This window comes from Lonchura striata, chromosome 4, assembly GCF_050655825.1.
Source record: "Lonchura striata isolate lonStrDom1 chromosome 4, ASM5065582v1, whole genome shotgun sequence".
Taxonomy (NCBI): Eukaryota; Metazoa; Chordata; class Aves; order Passeriformes; family Estrildidae; genus Lonchura; species Lonchura striata.
The window spans coordinates 16,699,295-16,714,772 of NC_140706.1; the positions used below are offsets into that span (position 1 = coordinate 16,699,295).

General features: G+C 38.3%; 1 long non-coding RNA gene across 1 annotated transcript; it reads right to left on the reverse strand.

Moving 5' to 3' along the window:
- Window positions 1-225: 225 nt before the first annotated feature.
- On the reverse strand, window positions 226-15,454 carry LOC146767549 (uncharacterized). The gene is made up of 2 exons (XR_014955077.1): window positions 15,357-15,454; window positions 226-13,616 (listed from the first exon to the last, which is right to left on the reverse strand). It is a non-coding gene; the product is annotated as an uncharacterized LOC146767549 (long non-coding RNA).
- Between the last annotated feature and the right edge of the window lie 24 nt (window positions 15,455-15,478).

The window sequence follows — 15,478 nt, forward strand, 5'->3', positions numbered from 1 at the left end:
AGTGCCAGGACATACACTGTACAACCATATGGGTGTCTCTTTGCAGGACATATGTTGTACATCCTTAGGCACTAAAGCAATTAACAAGCAACTGTAAAGTAAATGTGATCTCCTCTGAAAAGCTCCAGAGCAGCTTTCAGTTTTTACAATTATATTGCTAATTTATGCCATGAAGATATTCAGAATGTCAGAGGCAAATATAGAGATCATAAATGAAAGCAAAACTACGAGGTAAATACAGGTTTATTTTCAGCAACAATTATAGTATTTTTCATGTTAGTAAAGTATTCTGAAACTGAAAATGTTCAAAAAATAGTAGCATTCAAAGGACAACTCAACATAAGTATATAAAAACACAGTAGATGAAAAAGACCGTTTCAAATTTTTATGACGAAGCAAAATCCAATAATGATCATCAGAATTTCTTCTTGTTGGCCAGTGTTTATATAGTACATCATGGGAGAAAACTATTTTTATTTTGCATTTTCTACTGCTGTGGTGAAATCTTCTGTTGAACCTGCTGATGGTCACAGCTCAGCAGAGGCATGGCTGCCACTGCTGCCTGTGCCCAGCTCTGGTCAATACTGGGCTGCTTTGCAGTTGACTTGCGAGCTCATGGTGCAAATGGATCTTCCTGGAAGCTGACCCTGGACCAGTCCCTCCAGGACCTCCTGCTTCCTCCAGCAGCAGCTCTCCAACCCTCTTGTCTCTCCAGTGTCCACCTCTTGGAACTTCCTGATGCTAACAGTGCTGGTGAATAATTATGTACTATAAAAAATTAGTTCTTTTGATTGATTTCCAATCTTTACTTGAATATGCTATATTCCTTTGCTAGAAAAGAACCTCACAGCATGCCTTTTTTTTCCACTATTCATTATTTTTCTCCTATTTTATTACAAAAATTTTACACATTATTTTCCATGTATCGGCAATCTTTTCACCATACTTCATGTACATTTTTTCATACTCTTAATTGCTACTGTTAGCCTTCTCTTAATGTTTTCTAGGTTGTAGTTGGGAAGCTTGTGATCAAATATTCTTATCATGTAAGCCGACAGTATCTCACATGCAATTGAGCAGAAAAAAAAACCATTAAAAATTAGAAATGTATCATTTGACCTCTAGGAAAAGCCTGGTATAGCTATCAGATCATTTGAAGATGAAAAGTAAGATTCAGTGACTGATATTATTGCTTGGTGATACAGTAGATGTTATCCACTGATTTGTTCTGCCCATTGCAGGGACAGAAAATGCCAGTATTTGGGCTGTGAGAAGACTTTCATACCCAAGAGGTGCAGAGCACAAAAGGTTAATGACAGGAAAAGTGAGTGAAATAGGTGCTTATCTTTAATGTGTTTGAAGATAAAAAAACAACAGGCTTGCTAGACTCACTAGCTTTGCTCGTTCTGGTACTGGATTTTATTTTTGGAAAAAAACTTTCTTCTTTAAGACTTCTAATTTGTCCTCTTCAACCACAGTATACAGACAAAGTGTTGAAAGTCACTGCTAATGTTAGCTACACTGGCAGTCCTAATGTTAGCTACATTGCAGAAGAACAACACAGATTAGGAACAGTTTATAACTTTCAATTAAAATAACCATTCTTCTACAGATTCTTTTTGCACTTTGAGAAAAACCTCCTTTGTCATGATCTGAGGCTTCTGTGACATCCCTGGCAACACAGAACACTGACAAGTTTCCATGTTTTACTGTCTGTGAGTGTGTAATCATGGCATCTGAAGGCCCCTGTCAGCAGGTTCACACCTCTGGGTGCCCAAACACAATGATCAGAAGAATGGTACTTGGAAAACTAACCTACTAATGACTGCAATAACAGAGACCTGAGTTTATAAGCTTTGCTTTCTAAAATATCTATTTTTCTAGACTTTTCAGATGTAGCTTAGAAATAACTTTGATTCTAACTACGTATATTTAATGTCTAACTGCACAACAAAAATGCTTAGCTTCCTCACTATTTTGAGCCATCTTATGCTATTTCAAGAAAGTACTTCTGTGTATGAGGAAAAACTATTTACTCCAAAATTAAAAACATGTTTCCACATGGGTGTTCCAGGGTTCTTCTAGGCTGCCAGTTTTAAAAATATTTTGGCTGAAAAAATATGCTGTAGCCTCTGTGAGGTTTCTAAATTATTAAAATATTTTAGCATTTTTCCATGTTTTAGTATTTATTTTTACAAGTAATTTGTCATTTAATTTTATTTTACTTTATGGCTTTAATGTAGCTTCTTACAAAGTTTTCATTTAAAATAAAGATTTGGAGTGTGAAAAACTTACTACTACAAAACTGTTTTATAGATTTATCTGCTAGTGAAATATCTGAAATGCACATGAATTTCAACAGCTAGAAATTAGGCTAAGTACTCTGAAGAAATTCTCTTTCCATGAATGATGAGAGTTTTACCACTGACCTCAATAAGGCCAAGAATTGACATCCTTCTATGTTATAACTCTGAAACACTCCTCTTAAACCAAGAAGATAAGAACTACACTGAATTACGGGAAATAGAAGTATGTTGCATAATATTTATGCAATCTTGTGTAATCTTTATTAAATGAGGAATAAAAATTAACTTAAACACTTGCTTAAATGGTCCAGTGACTTTGATTGGTTTGAAATGGGCAGTATGAAGGATAACTGGAACAGGCAAAAGAGAACTAATGGACAAGAGCAGTAATTTCTATGCATTTCCTAAAACCTTGCAACACTTGGATAAGCTTTTTCTTCTTTCATGTTAGTCACTTCTTGAGCTGAGCAAGGAGTTACTATGATTTTTCTTCTGGAAAGTCTATTAAAAATATTTTTCCATCTCCTCTTCCAGCTACATCTTTGCTCTCTCTTCCTTATCTTCTTCTGGTATTTAGCTCTTATTTTTGTTTTTCTGTCCTTCTAATATCACTCCTTAGTTATCAGCCCTGGCAGCTGAGGATTTAATGTCATTGTTTTTGGAACTACAGGGAAATGCATAATTTATATTTATAAGCAAAAACAATGATCTGTTTTACACCATATCCTCTTTCACCTGAAGTTTAATGACTTACTTCTCTTCAGAAATTTGATGCCTTTTTTCCTCCTTAGCTGTATCAACAGTGGTCTGCCAGGACAGCTTGTAAAAGCAAAACATGAGTGGATGAAAAGAGAATGAGGTACATTGATTTTCCATAGGAATGAGATTTAGATGGATTCCATGATTAGCAGATGAAGAGCATGTTGGTTGTTTGGGGATTTGCTTATTTTGTTGTTTATTTTTGTTTCTTTCTTTGTTTTCTTTTTAGGTTTTGGTTTGATTTGGTTTTTTGGGAGGATGAGGGGCAGTAAGAGTGGATCTCTATTGAAAAAATTTGCCATCCATGATTTGAAGAATCATCTTGAATTTCAGTCTTGGAGTTGTCCTTATCAGAGCCATGCCAAGAGTATATATCCTCTGTCTGAATCTGGATGGGAATCAGACGTGATAAATATTTTTAAAAATGGGGGAGGTTTATCCCTCAGACAACACTGAATTGATGCAAATCTTGTCTACTGCAATTTTGAATCTCTGAATAGAAAGGAGGCTGATGAGTTGTGTGGGACCGTAATAAAGTATAGACAAAGTGGAGCACAAGTTGTGTAATAATGACTAAAGCCTCAAGTCATAGGCACCTCAGGTTGGGCACCAAAGATGTAGTGAAAACTTCATACCCTAATTTCTTAGTGCATAAAGAATGGTGATTAAATAATAGCTCCTCATATAGTTGTAAATATTGGAGAACTGTGTTAGATCTTAGGATGACAAACAGCATGCAAAAACTCAGGACAAAATTCACCATTTTCATTTCAGTCTGTACACACAAAAACAACACAGAGACTGAGAAAAAAACACTGACCACATGACAAAAAACATGGGAAAAGAAAAATACTGTTATTGGCTTAATACCACTGATCTTCAGTACTGAAATAAGTGGAGTCCTGAGGAGAATCTCTTTGCTTTTGTTATCACAATGCATATACTTTGAAGAAACACAGGCACTGGAGTTTTTCCTATGATTCAAACAAACAAAACTGTGATGATTCAGAATCTACTGATTGCAGGTATGTTTGTTTTCCAGCTGTTAACCTCTGTGCTGGTGATCTATAATTCATGGGTTCCACTTAGGATTTCTGGGCTAGATAGAATATCAAAGTATTGCTTTCAATTTACTATAAAGTGTTGAATATTTTGTTCCACCTTCTGCTGGCTACTGACAGTGAATTTTTCTGCTCAGAAAAGCTTCTCTTTAAATCAACACTCCTGTACAATAATATTGTCCCAATGAGAAAATTTAATAATACAAGAAACCAGCATGTTTAAATACATAAATCCCACAGTAGGATAGAGAAACCACAACAAACCAGCAAGCTCCTGCAAGAGCAGCAGTTACTGCACTGAGAGAAGGATCAAGGTGAAGACTGACATATAAATTCACCATTTATTAACTTGAGGAAATTATTTAGTGCAACTCAGGCTGCAAAATGAGAGTGAGTGATAAAATACTGTTTCCAGGTTAAAATAACTCAGGACTCTTGGCAGCTTGAAAATAATTTCCCAACTCTGTCTTATTCTTGTTCTAATAAGCTCCATCCTGATCAAAGGCATTATTTGTTCTGTAGATACTAAAAGATTAGTTCTGGAAAAGTCAGCATTTATAGAAATAGTTAAAAATGGTATTAAGGAGCAAATATTTTACAGAATTTAATTTGCTGTATATATACAGTAAATAATGTCTTGCATTTCATAAAACTTTCTTCCTGCTTCAAATGTAGATGTTAAGTTCTTTTCATTCCTCAACATAGTGTTGAATGGAGAGCTAGGAATTTCTCTGATGTGGCAAAAAGTGTTCTGCACTGGCAACAGGAATTTCTTTGCAAACAAGCTGTGTGGTTAAGCTGTACTTGGTTTTGATTGTTAAATTTTATACACTTATAAAGAGAAAATGGAAGTATTTCTTTCCAAGTGATGGAACTCCTCTTTTGTACTTTATATGAAGTTATGTATATTTATGATTCTCTGAATGTTAGCAGGAGAGCCAAAAGAGGAGCCTCTTACTCAGAATTGAATTAGTATTCTGCCTTAGTACCAGGCCCACTGGGCTGGTGGAAGTGATATATTTCAGATGAGACACATTGTTTTGCATAACTAAATTCTGATGAGAAGTGCCCATGTTATCAGAACACTGGAGTATTTCAAATGATGAGTGAAATTATACCATGATCACATTATCAGAACACTGGAGTATTTCAAATGATGAGCGAAATTAATACATGATCTCTAATCCTACATGAGAGGAACCAGATTTGTCTATATTTTCAGGAAAAAAAAAAAAAGGTATAAAATCTAGATTTCTACAAAAGTATTCCTATGTTTAGAGTTATGCAATTATCTTAGCCTTTGAAACATGAAGTGTTTCAATCCTTCCATGTTTAAAACCTATGTTTGAACCCTCCATTCTTACCTAAAAAAATCCCTAAACCCAACAAACAAAACACCCAAACCTAAATAAAATATTGCCGCCTCAAGTGGATGAAATAATATTCATTATTATATCCTACATTGACAAAACTACTTGTAATCCTCTTTGGCAAACTCAGTATTCTTTAGGTACATCTGCAAGTTACTCCTAGAAGTTAACATACAGAGATAGGCAGGCAATATTGTTCAGTCAAGGAGCTTAAGAGTTTTTTCAAATTACCTTTCTCAATGTATCATTGAATCTTTCTTATCTATTTGTTGTTTCTTTTTTTTTCCCTGCACATTGAATTGTGGTTCCACAATCATTCTGGTCCTTTTTCTTATATCTTAAATTCTTTTGTGCACCTGTCTGTTTTCATACCTGTGCTAACCTTTACGTACTAGTATAGACAACTTGGTCTTTTTCTCAAGAATATTTAGTAGAACTTCAGTTTCACCTCACTCTCACTGGAACCTCAGTCCTTCCTCTCTCTTTATTTCATTTATATAAATATTTTGCCCTTAATTGAGAAAAGCAAAACCAGTTGGTTTTGTGTCTCTTCATTTAAATATTTGGAAATTGATAATTCAATCTAAAATTATATTCTATGACCATTTTTTTTTTCTATCCTTACTTTGTAAAATTGAAAACCATTCTAAACCAGCTAAATAGCCACATGGTTGTTTAGGAATTGTTTCACAATTAAATTTGCTCCCATTGCATTCAGGAATATTTCTTTCTTCAGAATACTAGTTTAAAGCTGTACTAGAACCACAAAGTTTTCAGGGACAATCATTTTCATAGTTCTGAAGATCTTTATCCATTTCTGACTAGCACCCTAGGTGATTGTAAAAAGCTCTCACCAATAACATAGTAAAAGTTCACTTTACATATTTCTCCCAGGTATCCAAAGGTTCTGCTTATAGATGCCTCAGGAATCTGGAGACTGGATTTACATGACTAATTAATTTTGCATTCATTGATTATACCAAAACTGGAGCAGATATTTCACATGAAAATTTGGGTCAGTGTGAGCTCTTTGTTTTTTGATTTTTCTGATTCCCTGTTGCTTGCATGTTGTGCTTTTAGAGAACAGAGCGAAGTGCCACATACACAGAAACAATGAGAGGGGGAGAGGCAAAAATATTTTGGTGAGAACACTGAGTCACCAACATGAGCAGGAATATATTTCATGTTCTTCCTAGATAAATGGCAACAAAATCACAGAGTCCCAGAATATTTGAGTTGAAAGGCACCCACAAGGATCATCGAAGATCAGCTCCTGGCCCTGAACAGAACACCCCAAGAATCACACCATGTGCATGAGAGCGTTGTCCAAATACTTCTTTGACAAGCTTGGTGCTATGACCACTACCCTGGAGAGTCTGTTCCAGTGCCCAACAACCTTCTGGGCACTTCTTCTGATAAAAACCTTCTCCTGATGTAACCTAAATCTTCTCTTGTTATGTAACCTGTATCTCCCCTGACACAGCTTCAGGCCATTCACTTGGGTCCTATCACTGGTCATCACAGAGAAGAGATCAGTGTCTGCCCCTCCTCTTCCTTCATGAGAAATCTGTAACTGCAGTGAAGTCTCACCTCTGTCTCCTCTTGCCCAGGCTGAGCAAGCCAAGTGACCTTAGCTGCTCCTCAAAGAGCTTCCCCTTTAGACCCTTCATCACCCTCATTGCTGTCCTTTGGATGCTCTCTAATAGTTTAATATCTTTTATTGCAGTGCCCAGAACTACCCCAGCACTCGAGATGAGGCTGCCCCAGCTCAGAGCAGAGCAGGACAATCCCTCCCTTGCCCACTGGCCATGCTGTGCCTGATGCCCCCAGGACAGGGCTGGCCCTGCTGGCTGCCAGGGCAGTGCTGGCTCAGGTTCAACTTTCCATCGACCAGGTCCCTTTCCTGGCACTGCTTTCCAGCATCTCATTCCCCAGTCTCAACCTACACCCAGCACCACCTTATCCCAGGTGCAGAATGCAGCACTTGCCCTTTTTAAACTTCATTCAGGCTGTGACTGAGGAGTTAAAATTTGTTTCTGAATAGAATACATCCAGCTGAAAATACATACCAGCTTTTATAGCTAAATTTTATTTCTATAGAAAATTTATTTTGTTATCTATGGAAAGAAACTTGTTTCCAGAAGTATGTCCTCACCATAACAATTTTAAGTAATAAGAGAAAACAAAAGTTTAGCAATGTTCTCTCTAGAATTGACAAAATTTCAATCCTAATCAGATATAATTTAAGTACTTTATGCCATCCTTTGTGGTGATAAAGGAACAAAACAAAGATTACGTACATAAGGAAAATATCATGTTCTAGTAAGTTTTTATATGGTTAGACAAAATCAGGTTATAACAACTTCTTCAAGGATAATTGCCAGAAAAGTTTGAGAGAACTCAGTACTCAACTGTGACATTTTACAAGCCTCCCTTTCTCCAAAATGAACTCACCCCTGAAACCAAACCTTCACCTCTGAAATGTCCAGTGGACTTTGAGTTATGGTGTGGGTTTTAGTTTCCTTTTTTTTGGTTGAGTCTTCAGAGAGGCCAGACAGAAGAGCAGGTCTGGTAGGGCCAACAGAAGGGTGATCAGCAAACAGACCAGCTTTCCCTTACAGAGAGGCAAAAAGGAATAACACAAAGTCTGTCCTTGCTGGTTAAAAATATTTTCCACTTTTTTTTTTTTTTAAGAGAAATATTCATCTTATTTGAACTTGCAGAAAAACATCCTTTTTACTATTAACATATCCATCCATTTGATTGTTATACATCCTGAAAGGAAAGAAAAAAAACCTTTAGTCAACGATGTGGTGAACCTGGAGAAACTCTTTTCAATTACTTTGGGGAAGATATGTTTCTACACTACTGTGAGGAGAAGCTCAGAAAGACTTGGAACAGTCATTATGAAAAGATTAAAAAAACCCAAAGCAAAACAGACTACCATATACCTAAACAAATAGTTGCAGCTTATTCCCTTGTGCCAGGAATAAGTATTCTACCTCTGCTGCTAGATGACAGTGAAAACAAGTTGTGAGTTGCATTGTTGGAACAGGCAAAAGTTAATCTCAAGAAGAAAAGCCATTTTACCCTCAGATTCAGTTAGAACAGAGGAAGCCTGACGAAACGAATGCTGTGAGAAAGGATGTGTTGTCTGTTTATAACTATATCAGGGTGGTAATCCCCAGGGAAGGAAAATAGCAATTTAATTTAAAGTCTAGACATTAACACTGAAACAAATGAGGATAAAGTAGCATGACTCTGCTTGCTGTAAAAATCAGTTTTCTGTTTGCAAAAAGCCAAAACAAAGCCAAACCCAACTCATTTAAAGACTGAGTTTTACTGGTTACTTTCCATAGTAAGAGACTAGATCCTTCACCCTGCAAGGATGCTATTTGTTTAGCACAGATTACCAGTCTTCGTGCAGAAATATCAGCTGCAGTGGTCTGCCCCATGCAAAATGTCAGGCTCAATAATTTGAATAATCCCTTTTAACTAAAGTAGAATGAAGTCTAAGAATTTGCACACTCTAAACTGGGATTTGGATTCTCAAATACAAATTCCACTTAAATTATTACAGATAATTTTTTCATTGAAATAATAATTCTTAATGAAAGTTTTTAAACTGCATTAGGTGGATGAGGTCCCCTGTGTCATCACATGCAAGGTAAGTAATATATTGTGTTCATTAATCTATGTCATAGGAGTATTGAACATACAACAGCTATCACATTTTCTGCATTTGATAGCACCTGAGAGGTCACTGCTAAGGGTTACAGACTTTACTAGCACAAATTATGGGACTTACTGCTAGGTGAAGATGCACCACAATAAATAATCACTTAAATCTGGGTTTCAGATAAATAATAAAATTAATTTATTTATTTGTTGCATAAGAACTTGGGGAAAGGATTGGCAATGTTTTCTGTTTTTTTTTTTTTCTCTGCAGCAGCATTTCTTCCATTCTCCCTATCCCATTTCAGTATTCCATTTTTTAAAATTTCCAAATATTATTTGGAAATTTATCTTCTTAATAGAGGTAGATTTATCCATTTATGTAGTAGTCATCAGATGCTGGTTGGACAGCCTTTCATATAACTCCTTCATTTTCTAAGCAAATTTAGCCTAGCTATCTTGAAATAATGACATGCTGCCATGTAATCTAAGCACAAGTGAAGCAAACAGAACCTGAAAAAAGAAGTGTGCATAGTCCAAGTCTTGTGATATGACTGCCTTCACCTGGCCCCAACACTTCCATTTCTTTCCTTCCCAGATTTTTCTAGACCAAGTCATGAGGTATTGTAAATGTTTCCTCTGAAGGGGTAAATTCTAAAGACATTCTTGCTATACAACAGATCTGCACAAAGTACTTGAAATTATACTTCTTTGAGAAATTAATAAATACACCCTATTCCATTAGAATGATAGTGGAGGGCTTCAAGGTTTACATTTTAAGTTCCTAAAACTCAGGAAAATTTTCAAATAAATTTCCAATCGTGATTTATGGTAAAGCATTCTGAGACTCTAGATAGCTTCACAGGAGCCTAAAGGTTTTACATGTGTGAAATCCATGATCTTAAAAATTTGATAGTTTCCCTTTGATATTGGATAAACCTTAGGTCTCTCAGCTTTAGATTAAGGATACATTTCTGAAATATTTACTACCAGTTGTAATGTTTATTATGGGTGCTGTTTCAGAGAAGTCATGAAGTTTGATCCTTAGCTGCCTTGGAGAAGTTCTACAAACACAGACATGGTCCTGTACCCCCTCCCTGCCACCTTGAGTTTTCTTTAATCCTGTATTTAATTTGGAGTCACTTTGGTTCTAAATTTGGCTAGATAACAACTAAAGAAGATTGCTAGCAACTAAATAAAATCTCATGAACGAAAATATTGTGTAGGTACACTTATAATGTCCAAGTTGCTCTTTAGGCTGTGAAATACCAACACATTTAAATCTTGGAAAATACAAGCTCAAATTCATCAAAGAGACTGTAAAAAAAAAATGTTTGGAAGCAATAGAAGCAAAATATTATTTAAATAATATTTAAACAGGGCTTCCAGTGGATTACACCTATCCCTCTGTTTCTGTTTCAATAGAGAGTTACAGAAAAGCATGGGGGTTTTCTTCATGTTTATTTAGCAAAACAATACATAGTTACCCCATTCTTTTGCTGCAAGTTCAAGTTTTTATTCTCACTGCATATGTTTTCTTTTCTCCAGCATCCTTTTTCTATCCTACATTATTTTTGTGTTCTACTCATGACTTTTTTGCACCTATCATAGCACAATATTCCCCTTCTCTTCTTATTTGAGTGCTAGCATCATCTCTGCATTCCTTGTTCCTGAAGATCTCCACTTGCTTACAGGTAAATAATGAATGAACTTCACATTAGCTTGATCGACAAAATTATCTATTTGACAGTTTTAAAAAATTTTATATTTTTGCCTCTGCTTTCATACATCATATAGACATAAAAATGAAAAGCCAGGGGATTGAGAGAATATCTTTGTTGTATCACTTCACTTCCAAGCACAGTAATACACAGAGCCAGATGTACATTTCAACAGTTATTAATACTGCTACTTCTTTCATGCTCATGAAAAATCACAGCTAAAAAGAATGTGAAAAGACAATTATATAATGTCCTCACTCAGACACTAAATACAGCACATCTGGATAATTCTTGTTTAGTATGCGCTGAATCTCTTTTAAAAGTTTCAGTAAAAATTTGTCTTAGGGACAATGAAAAAAATACCATTATCATTCTTTGCTTTACAGACTGTTATTTACTACCAGCTTTCCTGATCTATAAATCTTCCTTCCTGAAAATTAAGCCCTTTACTGGTTGTGAATATTAACTGAACATTTTTCTTCTTACAGAAACCTTTTAATTTGGGAAAGTATTATCATGTCTTTGCCTCTGTTGTTTATTTGGTCTGAAGTATTTTGCTTGTTTGTTTTTAAAATAGGAAACTTCACTTTTTTTCAAACTTCTTTTCACAGTTCATGTTTGCTTAAATTTATACTCTTTGTATTTTTCCTTGAATTGTCTCTGGTATATTTACAGCATATTTTAGGAATTATGTCCAAAACTGAACGCTTTATCCTACTCATGAAAGCTGACAAAAGCTTACATTAAATTTTAGTAATCAGTAGGAAATTAAGAATGCTTACCTTCCTTATGCAATATATGCCTCATCAGAATGATATCTGCTTTTCTGTAATGGAATCTCCTTTATCATAAGTTTATGATGATATGTTTTCATCTCCATATCCACCTCAGGAGTACTGCTGCCCAGCTGGTCATTTTGCTTTTATGCATTTGAAATTCTTTTCTGAATGTAATGTTCACATCTTCCTTAAGATGTACTAATTACACTTTTTCCAGTTTTATCAAAATCATTTTGAATTGTCATTCTGCTTTGCAAGCTCCTTGTATCCCTTTCCATTCTGCTATCATCTGTTAATAGTTATACTTAATTTTCAATCACTAATGGAATAATTCTTAACAGTTTCTTAACAGTCTTAACAGCTTTTTAAAAGAGTGTACTTTCTTTGGATCTCAGATTGACCATACACTGGATATATAGGCTTTGGAATTTTTTTACCCAGTTAAGTGTCCACGTTCCAGCAATTAGATTTTGACTATATTTAAGCAGATTGCTTAGGAGAATGTTAATGTGCATGGTGGCAAATGGCCTGTTAATATCACCATCTATCATACTTTCCCCTTACCCAGAAGCTAGTTACATTGTCAAAGAAGGAAAACAGATTAGTTTGTAATGTTTTTTCTTGATAAACCTCTGTTGGCCATTTTTCTCTCACCTTATTGACCTCCAGGTATTTACAAATTGATGAGTCATTTGGTTCAGTATCTTTCAGGCACCTTGTAAAGCTACAGTGATGTTCACAGAGCTGATTACGCTCGTCGAGCTCAGTCAGATGTATCTGCAGAGCACGGAGCTTTGTGCGCAGCCACAGTCACTGTTACCAACCTCAGCTGGGAGTAGCAGCTTTTTCTTTTTTGATGTCTGGATCCTGTTCTGAAGATGTTACCTATTATTATTGACTTTGATCTCCTTATGCTAATAGTTCTGATCTTCTTAGCTTTTTGAGTATCCCCTTAGATTACCTTTCAAAGAGTGGAATGTTGTACAAAGAAATCCAGAGCAGAGAAAACTGTCAGTATTTTCTGAAATGGCTGCAGTAATATTTTTGCTCTTCCACTGATGAATGTTTCTAACTCTTTTTCTTTTAATATGTTATGTAGTTCTTTTTTTTTCCCCAGCTTCTTCCTCTATGGAAATATTTTCCCTCCAAATTATGGAAGCGGTTGACAGTTAATTCTGCAACCACAGGGCACTCTGCAGGTTCATATTCCAGCAATGATAGTAGAGTGTGTCTGACAGGCCTCGTCTTCAGACAAATCCAGACATTGGGAGCTCTCCCATGGAAGTGTTTAGATCACAAAGGGAGAGTTTCAATATGCTGGCAGGCAAGACACTCAAGAAAATCAATCTGAATGACTGAAAGGTATGTTTCAAAGGTGGACATGTTGAAAATCAATGAACTCCCCCCTCTAAAAAGGAATAAAAATATTATCTTGTTTATACTTAGAATGCTTCTCTTTGAAAACAAAGTATATTAAATTAAGACCAATTTAGATTTTGAATCAGGTCTGCATAAAGTAGTTCAGCAATATTTAATGCTCTAAAAATTGATTTAGATTTTCTGAGAATTACTACATTAAAAAGATTCGCTGTTTCTTCTCTTTCTGTCTTCTGCAGCACTAAGCACATTGATGGTACTTGAAACAAATAATGAAAAGTGTGGAATGGTTAACATTTCTATCTTCTGGTTTTTGCCTGCCTCGAGTTATATTTTTAAAGGATTTTAGTAGAGGTATAAAAGCACTATGTTAGAATAAGCGTTTTTTAAAATTTTCTGCTGCTTACTAGAAATTTGCAAATTCTTTTTGAAATCCTTTGTAAAGACTTAAAACAACCAAAAGGGAGAAAAGAATAAAAAGCATTTATACACAGAAGCTGATGCACTCCCCTTACACTCACTGAATTCTTTTTCCTTCATCAGTGTAAAAACTGGAGTATCTGCATCTCTGTAAGAGGAAAGATGCCATTATCAGCATTTGAAAACAGTGCAATAATCATATTTACTGAGTGCTGTCTCAACAAATGGATCAAAAACTATAAAGCATTTATAGGCATGTGCACCTTTAGCAATTTTCCTTTGGGCTCACATTCTACACTAAGAGAAGCCAGGAGTAACTTTGTTGGCTTCCACTTCAGCAGATTAACTCAGCTCTAGAATAGCATTTCTGAGAACAGAATTTGTCCTCTTGGTAACGGGCAAAAAGACACAGTAAGCCTCTTGCAGGGATTGTGCAGCAGAGACCCCAGGGATGAAGAGACTCAGCTGGACCCAGCCATATGGAAGAAACGATAGACTCCCTTGGGCATTTCCAAACTACACCTTGCTGAAGGCTTAGTCATCCCTGCTGGGGTTTGTCTTTCTAATGAAAGACAAATCACTTTCACCTATTACTGGAGTCTCAAGAGCTGTTATAAATCGCATGGAACTGAATTCACAAGCAAGGAAGAGCAAAATGAGTTAAAATGTTAAGATGCACATAGTATTTTCCTAGGATTGCAGCAGTTGTGCTGATAATAAACAACACGCTGGGAAATTTTATTAGAAACAGTGTATGTATTAAGAATACAATTTTTTTTTTTTTAAATGGAAGATGTTTTTTAAAGGAGAAGTGTTAACGTTGCTACTCGACATATTTTAATGTATGGAATAACGTTTGCCCCTTTTATTTGATTTTCGAAAGTAACCTATGAGAGATCCTGGTGTGATTCACGCTAAATTTGCAACCAAAGAACATGCCACTACAATCCTTGTCCTCTTTCCCAGACAAGAGGACCCTCGTCGAGACTCCCAAGACATTTCCAAGTGCAGCCAGTGGCGTTTCCGCCCCCTCCCTCTCCAGCAGGACCCTGGTCCCGCTCCCTCCCCTCCCTTCTCCCTCGTGGAGCGCCTGACACGCGCAGGCCAGGGCAGCGTGGCAAACTCCGCGTAGCAACTCCACGCTCCGTGCGGCGGGGAGCGGAGAGGCGCTCCCCGGCCGGGCTGGGGGAACCCGCCTCCCCCGCCTCCCCCGCCGCCGCGCTCCCCCAACTTTCACCCATCGCCGGCGCCGCCGCGCACCCCCCGCCCGCGGCGGCGGTGCCGGGGCCGCGCCGGGGCCGCGCCGGGCGGGCCGGGGCGGGCGGCGGCGCAGCCAGTGAGCGGGCGCGGGGCGCCGCGGGCGGGGCCGGGGGGGCGCGGCCAGGCCGGCCCTATATAGGGCGGCGCGGGGGGCGCACCCGGCTCCGTGGGAGCGGGCGAGGGGCGCCGCGGCGCGCAGCGCGGGGGGCGCCGGGCGGCCGCGTGGGGAGCTCTCGGCGAGGTGCCGGCGGCTCGTTCGGCCGGCGGCCGCGCTCGGGGAGCACTTTCGGCGGTCGGCGGCAGGCACCTTGCGGCGGGGAGGAGAGCCGGCCGGCCTGCGAGCGGCGGTGCTGGCCCATTGTTCAAGCGGAAAGACTCGGGGTGCGAGGGAAGGAGCCCGGCGTGTCGCCTCCATTCTCCCGCTCCCCTCCGCGCCGGAGGAGCGCCGCCGCCAGGGAGCCGAGGGCCGGGCTGTTCGGCACCAGCACCGACAGCTCAGGTGCAGCGGTGGGATCGGGGAAAGAGGCGCCAACCCTTCCCGAGGTGCTGTGCCTCGGAGGGCTCCGGGAGAGGAGGAAAGTTGCTCCCTTTCCTGCAGCAAGCCCAGGAGCTGCTGAACTGGCCTCACCTGGAAGGACTGAGCAGTTCCCATCTCTTCCATCAGGTGCCTTTGCCGCAGCAAAGCCACGGTATCCGGGAGACCACAGGGAGCAGAATAACACCCCTCCCCGCCCCTCCCGCTCTCGCCGC